Source organism: Physeter macrocephalus, chromosome 21, assembly GCF_002837175.3.
Source record: "Physeter macrocephalus isolate SW-GA chromosome 21, ASM283717v5, whole genome shotgun sequence".
Classification (NCBI taxonomy): Eukaryota; Metazoa; Chordata; class Mammalia; order Artiodactyla; family Physeteridae; genus Physeter; species Physeter macrocephalus.
This window is the reverse complement of record NC_041234.1, coordinates 92,365,295-92,374,162: the sequence shown is the minus strand read 5'-3', so window position 1 is coordinate 92,374,162 and position 8,868 is coordinate 92,365,295. Positions and strand designations below refer to the sequence as shown.

The following is an 8,868-nucleotide window of genomic DNA, read 5'->3' as shown; positions in this document are numbered from 1 at the left end:
GCGCCACAACTACCGAGCCTGCGCGTCCGGAGCCTGTGCTCCGCAACGGGAGAGGCCACAACAGTGAGAGGCCCGCGTACCGCAAAAAAAAAAAAAAAAAAAAAAAAAACTATAGAGGAAAAAAAAGACAAAATGCAATCTCCATGATAAATGGTCCAGCTTCCATACTAGAGGATTTAGAATCCACAAAACTAATGAAAAAGCCCATATAGACATGCAGGGTCTATTCTGTTCTATATTTTACCTGAAGGTAATGTGCAGAGAACATCCTTTTCCAATGAGGCTGGTCTCCCTTCTATTCCCTCCTGTGCAATGTCCTTCCTGTGGAGATGCCAAAATGCATGCTGAATCCATCCACCCCTCTCAATTTCCACTGCCATCCCCCTATTCTGAGCTACCATCATCTGTCCCCTGGTCTAGTGCCACAGTCTCCTGACTGGTCCCGCCACTTATACTCTGGCCCCTCTGTAAGCCACGCTGCACATGGCAGTCAGATCACCTAGGGATATTTGGGGGTGAGGTAAATAACTCATGTTTCATTTTCTTTTTTTAAAATTTATTTTTATTATTTATTTATTTATTTATCTGGCTGTGCCAGGTCTTAGTTGTGGCATCTTCATTGCTGCATGTGGGATCTGTAGTTGAGGCATGTGAACTCTTAGTTGTGGCCTGTGGGATCTAGTTCCCTGACCAGGGATCAAACCCGGGCCCCCTGCATTGGGAGCACAGAGTCTTAGCCAATGGACCACCAGGGAAGTCCCTCATGCTTCATTTTCAACTTTTCATTTTGGAAGTACAGACAATGAAAAAGGTGGCAAAACAGCACAAAGAATTCTCATATACCCTTCACTCAGATTCTCCAAATGTTAACATTTTCCATAACCACAGTACAATGCTATAAATCAGGAAATTAACATTCATACAACACTATAACCTAATCAACAGACTATTTTATTTTCTCCAATTGCCCCAACAATGTCCTTTTTCTAGTCTAGGATCACACCTGTCTCGTTCAGCTCCTTTAATCTGGCATAGTTCACTAGTCTTTTTTTTTTCGTCTTTCATTACCATGACACTTTTGAAAAATACTGACTGGTTTCAATTTTGGGTTTGTCTGATGGTTCCTCGTGACTCAGTTTAGATGATTTGTTTTGGCAAGAATACTACAGATGTGATGTTGTGTCCTTCTCAGTGCATCCTACCAAGAAGCACATGGTATCAGTTTGTTCCACAACTATTGATCTTAACTCTGATCATTTGGTTAATGTGGTGTCTGCCAGGTTTCTCCCCAGTGAAGTTACTATTTTGCCCTTTGTAACGAATAAGCATTTTGTGGGGAGATACTTTGAGACTATAAACATGTATACTGTTTTTCATCATACTTTTGTCCATTTTGTGGAGAAAAGGGAACCCTCTTGTGCTGTTGAGTGGGATTGTAAACTGGTGCAGCCACTATGGAAACAGTATGGAGGTGCCTAAAAAATTAAAAATAGAACTGCCATATGATCCAGCAATTTCACTTCTGGGTATTTATGTGAAGAAAACAAAAACTCAAATTTGAAAAGATATATGCACGCCCATGTTCATTGCAGCATTTACAACAGCCAAGATATGGAAGCAATCTAAGTGTCCATCAACAGATGAATGGATAAAGAAGATGTGGTGTATACACGCACAGACACACACACACACACACACACACACACACACACATATACACACACTGGAGTATTACTCAGCCATAAAAAAGAATGAAGTTCTGCCATTTGCAGCAACATGGATGGACCTAGAGAATATTATGCTAAGTGAAATAAGTCTGACAGAGAAAGACAAATACTGTATGATCTCACTTACATGTAGAATCTAACAAACAAAACGAAAACAGACTCACAGATACAGAAAACAAACAGGTAGTTACCAAAGGGGAGGAGGGTGGTGGGAGCAAAATAGGAGGAGGGAACAAAGAGGAACAAGTCTCCGGTTATAAAATAAATAAGTCACAGGGATGTAATATACAGCATAAGGAATATGGTCCATAATATGTAATAACTTTGTATGGGGACAGATAGTTACTAGACTGATCATGGTGATCATTTCATAATGTATGCAAATGTCAAATCACTCTACGGTACAACTGAAACTAACATAATATTGCATGTCAACTATATTTCAATTAAAAAAAGAATTCCAATCTTGTAAGTAACTTAGAGTCATCTGAAATTGGGAATACTGACACATGCTAATAAAGCTCAGAAGAGAATGAAGTTTATAAATTACAACATCCATTTATTAATTTAACTGTAATGTGGGCATTCTCTCCCCCACAGGCTTGCCTACTAAGACAGTTTTCTGGTGAGCCTAGAACAGGGATCCACAAACTTTTCCTTTTAAAGGGCCAGATAGTAAATTTTTTTGATTTTGTGCGTCATATACTCACATCTGTCACAATTACTCAACTCTGCCACTACGGCGCAAAGGCAATAATAGACAATAAGTAAACAAAGAAGTATGGCTGTGTTCCAATAAGACTTTATTTACAACAACAGACGTCAGGGTTTATAGACCCCTGGCCTAAAATAAGAATAAGAGGAGTAGTAGTTACATGATTCAAATGCTTGATCACATCAGGCTTTTGTAGCCTGATGTGTCCATCAATGGAGGAGATAAACCTGTCTCCGCTATCAGATTAGACACGCTGCTTAGCTGGACACTGCCAACGTTTGCCTCTCTAGTCCTCCTTTCTTAATGCCAGCCACCCTACAGAAATCCCACCCCATCCTAAAGCCTTGAGTATAAGAAAGCTCTACTTACCAGTAAAACTCTAAGGGAAATGCCAGCAGCCTCAGTTTACATCCTGCAGCTATTTCACGGAGAAAGTCTTGATCCTTTGTTACCTTCGGGGTGGGGCGGGGGGAAGAGCACCCTCCATTCTTACTTGTGTTCCCCTGGAAAAAAAGTGACAGATTTGGCAATATTAATACTTATAAGAGGCACTAGCGTGTAAGCTCCATGAAGAGAGAGAGAGATTACTTTTTAAATGAGAAAGAATCTCTTATTTTTACAAGAGCAGTGTATGTTTGTTCATTGGGGAAAATTAGAAAATAAAAATTAATAGAAACATTACATTTCTACCACCCAGAAATTACCACTGTTAACAGCTTAGTATACATCCTTCCAGATCTTTTTCTAAGTGTATATAATATGTATATGTACTTTCTACCAAAATGAGGTAATGCATGTGCATAATGCTTTTTCTCAATTAATGCCCTCCACCACTCCATGTTAAGAAGTTTTCATCTCATCTAAGACCCATCCATATTCATACCCGCTTACTTTTCCCCAAAATGTCCTATAAAGCTAGTCCGTTCAAATTAAGATCCAATCTCAGACCACACATTGCAAGCTAAGTCTCTTTTCATTTAGAACAGTATCCTTTTTTCAGGACAGGAATTTTGTTTCCCAATGTATCCTCAATGCCTTTAACAGTTCTCGGTACACAGGAGTAGATCAAATATTTGCGTAATTAAGTAATTAATAAAAAACTTAGGAGATGGGGGGCTTTCGCCCTCGAGCTTATCTCATCCACCCAACACCCTTTATCTTCACTTTATAGATAATAAAAATCAAGGCCAGAGAAGTAAAGTGACTTCCCAAGGTCACCCAGCAAGGACATGGCAATTTCTCGGCTTCTTCTGTTAAACCAGGAGTTGGCAAACTTTTTCTGTGAAGGTCAGATAGTAAATATTTTAGGCCATATGGGCCAAGAAGCAAAATCGAGGATATTATGTAGGTACTTATATAATGACAGAAAAAAATTTCCATAAATTCTTTACTGATGAAACCCAAAATATAATAATAATTGATTATACGGTTTTATAATACAGGTCTACTAATGAAAAAATGGAATTGAAGAATAATATTTTGCTTTATTGTGGTTGAAACTTAGTGTTCCCTATCATCAAACTGATTGTAAATGTTCATCTGAAAAAACATTCTTAGCTGCCGGGTCACAGTGTGCCAACCTCTGTCCTATACTATGCTGCTTGTCTGTGATTTGGCTTTTTCTTTGAAAGTTTGAATGAAAATAACATTCTTCCTAATTGACAGTTGTAATTGTGCTCTGGCTTATTGACGTTATATGGTACGAAAATACCAATGAGGAAAACAACTCCTTGGCTGCTCCTTTAAAATGTATATCTTGTCTTACTTCAGTTACTCTGGTACCTAACTGTTGGTAATGCCTGTCTTCTTTCATTTAAATGGTAAGGTAGGTTGCACTGTGACTGTGGCTTTCACGATTAACCATGTGTTAATATTAAATGGGGCTGGGACTTCCCTGCTGGCGCAGTGGTTAAGAATCCGCCTGCCAGTGCAGGGGACACGGGTTCGAGCCCCGGTCCGGGAGCTGGTACCTAACTGTTGGTAATGCCTGTCTTCTTTCATTTAAATGGTAAGGTAGGTTGCACTGTGACTGTGGCTTTCACGATTAACCATGTGTTAATATTAAATGGGGCTGGGACTTCCCTGCTGGCGCAGTGGTTAAGAATCCGCCTGCCAGTGCAGGGGACACGGGTTCGAGCCCCGGCCCGGGAGGATCCCACGTGCCGAGGAGCAGCTAAGCCCCTGCGCCACAACTACTGAGCCTGCGCTCTAGAGCCCACAAGCCACAACTGCTGAGCCCGCGTGCCACGACTACTGAAGCCCGCGCCTAGAGCCCATGCTCCGCAAAAAGAGAAGCCACCGCAATGAGAAGCCCTTGCACTGCAACGAAAGAGCAGCCCCCGCTCGCTGCAATTGGAGAAAGCCCGCGCACAGCAACAAAGACCCAACGCAGCCAAAAATAAATAAATAAATAAAAATATTAAATGGGGCTGACTAATTGAGAAATCACTGCAAGTGAGGATGGTGATTGTTTGGCCTACGTCAGGGCTGATAATTTTTCTTCTAAAATAAAAATATGCTATGCTATTTAAAGATATAGAGGTAAATATCCAAAGAGTTAAAAGAACAGAAACTATTGGTTTGGGGAAAGCAGGGAATGGGGAGGAAAGCTGGGGACTCCTCTTTTTAAAAATAGCCAAACTTGGGCTTCCCTGGTGGCGCAGTGGTTGAGAGTCCGCCTGCCGATGCGGGGGACACGGGTTCGTGCCCCGGTCCGGGAGGATCCCACATGCCGCGGAGCGGCTGGGCCCGTGAGCCATGGCCGCTGAGCCTGCGCGTCCGGAGCCTGTGCTCCGCAACGGGAGAGGCCACGGCAGTGAGAGGCCCGCATACCACAAAATTAAAAAAAAAAATAGCCAACCTTGTAGAAGTATTTGACTTTTTAAAACTATGTACATGTGTAATTTTGATAAAAATACACAAAAGAAAACCAAGGCACATTAAAGCGCCTTCTAGAAAAGGCTTTTTTAATACTTTCCTATACACAAAAACAAACTCAAAATGGCTTAAAGGATTAAATATAAGATGTGACACCATAAACTCCTAGAAGAGAACATAGGCAAAACATTTTCTGACATAAATCATAGCAATATTTTCGTAATTCAGTCTCCCAAGGCAAAAGAAATTAAAGCAAAAATAAACAAATGAGATCTAATCAAACTTACAAGCTTTTGCACAGCAAAGGAAACCATAACAAAACAAAAAAGACAATCAACGGACTGGGAGAAAATATTTGCAAACAAAGGCTTAATTTCCAAAATACACAAACAGCTCATACAACTCAGTATCAAAAAAACAAACAACCCAATCAAAAAAATGGGCAGAAGACCTAAATAGACATTTCTCCAAAGAAGACGTACAGATGGCCATGAAGCCCATGAAAAGCTGCTCAACATCGCTAATTATTAGAGAAATGCACATCAAAACTACAATGAGGTATCACCTCACACCGGTCAGAATGGCCATCGTCAAAAAAATCTACAAATAATAAATGCTCCAGAGGGTGTGGAGAAAAGGGAACCCTCTTGCCCTGTTGGTGGGAATGTAAATTGGTGCAGCCACTATGGAAAACAGTCTGGAGATTCCTTTAAAAACTAAAACTGGAGTTACCATACGATCCAGCAATCCCACTCCTGGGCATATATCTTGGAAAAAACATAATTCGAAAAGATACATGCACGTCAATGTTTATAGCAGCACTATTTACAATAGACAATAGCCAAGAAATGGAAGCAACCTAACTGTCCACCGACAGATGAATGCATAAAGAAGATGTGGTACATATATACAATGGAATACTACTCAGCCATAAGAAAGAATGAAGCACTGCCATTTGCAGCAACACGGATGGACCTAGAGAATACCATACTAAGTGAAGTAAGTCAAACAGAGAAAGACAAATATTACATGATATCACATATATGAAATCTAAAAAAAATGATACAAATGATACAAAACAGAAACAGACTCACAGACGTAGAAAACAAGCTTATGGTTACCAAAGGGGAAAGAGGGATAAATTAGGAGTATGGGATTAACAGATACACACTACTACCTATAAAATAGATAAACAACAAGGACTTACTGTATAGAGCAGGGAACTATATTCAGTATCTTGTAATAACCTATATTGGAAAAGGATTTGAAAAATATATAACTGAATCACCTTGCTGTACACCTGAAACTAACATAATATTGTAAATCAACTATACTTCAATTTAGAAAAGAATACTTTCCTCCATCCTCCCCCCTAGACTAGGTTAGGTGTCCCTCTTCTCTGCTCCCCATAGCGTCCCTTGCTCAGCTCCATCAGAACACTTAACACACTGTACTGTAATTATCTGTTGCTCTACCTGTCTCCCTGAAGGAACTATATATGAGCTCCTTGCAAGGAGGGACCATGTATTATTCATTTCAGCTCCTAGATTAAAATATTAAAATAGGTATTCATTAAAGTGAAGTGAAACTAGCTAAATACCACTCAGTCTAGGCAAATTAACATCACAATGAGATACCAAACAAAAAGACAAAACAAGTGTTGGTGAGTATGTGGAGAAACTGGAACCTTCATACATTTACCGACGGGGATATTAAATGGTGCAGCCACTTTAGAAAACAGTCTGGAAATTAGTCCTAAAGAAGTTAAACATGCAGTCACCTTATGACCCAGAAATCCCACTCCTAGACCAGGGAACAAGTGAACATGGTCCTTGCCCTTTCCAGTGCAGAGACAGAGAATGAACCCAAGCTTATAGGGCAGTGTGTTAAGTGTTATGACAGAGGTCTGCTAAGGGCACTATGGCAGCACTCGAGCAGGGCAGTGAAATCAAGAGAATTGAAAACATATGTCCTCACAAATGTTCACAATAGGATTACCCATGATAACCAAAAAGTGGAAATAAATGTCCATCAACCGATAGATGGATAAACAAATGCGGTATACCCATTCCATGGAATGTTATTCCGCCATAAAAAGCAATGAGGTACTGATACATGCTACAGCATGGATGAACCTGGAAAACATCATGCTAAGTGAAAGAAGCCATCCACAAAAGACCACATATTGTATAATTCCATTCACATGAACTGTTCAAAAAAAGCAACTATAGAGACAGAGGGCGGTTCCATGGTTGCTTAGGACTAGAGGTAGGAGGAAAGATTAACTACAAACAGTCTTTGAGGAATTTGGGGAGGGGTGATAAAAAATGCTCTAAAACTGGATTCTGGTGATGGTTACACAACTCCATAAGTTTAGTAAAAACAAGTGTACATGTAAAATGATTGAATTTAATGGTATGCAAAGTATAAGGCTCTTTTTTAAAAAAAAAAAAAACCCCTCAATCTATTACATTATTTAGTTTCTCTCTAAATTAACTTTTTTCCTCCATGACAAGACCTGGTAAGAATTGTGGTAAATGAAGTTTCTGAGGCGTTTTTGTCGTTTGGTGTTTGGGGTTGTGCTGACAGAAACATCAAAGTCAGCCTCTCTGAATATTGCGTGATGAGGTGTACAATGCGTTTCCGGTTGGGTGACCCCAGTGTGTAATCTGGACAATCCGTGGGCTGCCAGTTTAAGTGCGAGAGCGCCAGGCCCCTACTCCAAGCAATAAACTGTAGTCAGGTAACAAATTCACTTCTTGCAACTCTCAAGCCTTGTTCACAACCAGGTGAATTGTTCTATTACAGCATATCTGTGAAAATGTTAGTGGTTTTTGTTTGTGTGTTTGGGGGTTTTTTTGGCAATTTGGTCAGTGCTTACTAGGCAAGGGTGTCCTGCCAGAACAGCTGATAGATACCAACTCCACCCCTCCAGACCCGCCCCCTGGGATACTCCAGAGGAAAGCACACCTCTAAGGGCCATGGAGGAGGTGCCAGGGGATGGAACAGCACCTCTCGGAGCTAGGGGAAAGTCCGAGTCCCTCCTTCTTTGCGTTGCGGAATGGGCAAAAACTGCCACAAAGTCAGGGTCAGGTGTCTCCTCCCAGGGCCTCCTGGTGCCCGGGAAACTCACGCGTCTGCTTGTCAGGGTCGCCAGGAGGTTACAGATAACTGCGCCCAGACCTCAGTCGCTTTCGCCGCTACAGTCCCACCGTGTGGTCCGCGCACAGCGAAAGAAGGCGATGGAGGAAGGCAGGCGGCCTGAGCAGGCTTGCAGCCGTCCCGAGTTCCAAGCCGCGGTCCCCTACGCCCCAGCGCTCGGCTCCCTGACCACGTGAACGCCACCCCTCCCCGCACGCGCGATTATGTCGTGACGCCCCCTGGTAGCCGGAAGCGGGCAAAACCGGCGCTGTTGTCACCAGCTGGTCGGAGCATGCGTGGACTGGCGAGTGGCTTCCGGTCCGCGGGGCAGCCCAAGCAGAGGCGGAGGCATCTGCGGCGGAAATGGCCGCGCCGCTGGCCCAGGGCGAAGCCGCGATGCCGAGGGGA

At 42.0% G+C, this 8,868-nt stretch overlaps 1 long non-coding RNA gene across 15 annotated transcripts in view; it reads right to left on the bottom strand.

Annotated features, from left to right (window-relative positions):
- LOC102990891 (uncharacterized) overlaps nt 1–8,643 on the bottom strand; it is an 86,546-nt gene extending 77,903 nt beyond the window's left edge. For 11 of the 15 annotated variants that reach the window (XR_008616402.1, XR_008616406.1, XR_008616405.1 and 8 more), the window contains exons 1-4: nt 8,453–8,643; nt 6,527–6,566; nt 2,812–2,945; nt 245–321 (exon numbers count right to left, since the gene is read on the bottom strand). This is a non-coding gene — a long non-coding RNA (uncharacterized lncRNA). The other 4 variants (XR_008616404.1, XR_008616412.1, XR_008616401.1 and 1 more) reach the window with 4 other exon arrangements.
- Nucleotides 8,644–8,868: the final 225 nt, after the last annotated feature.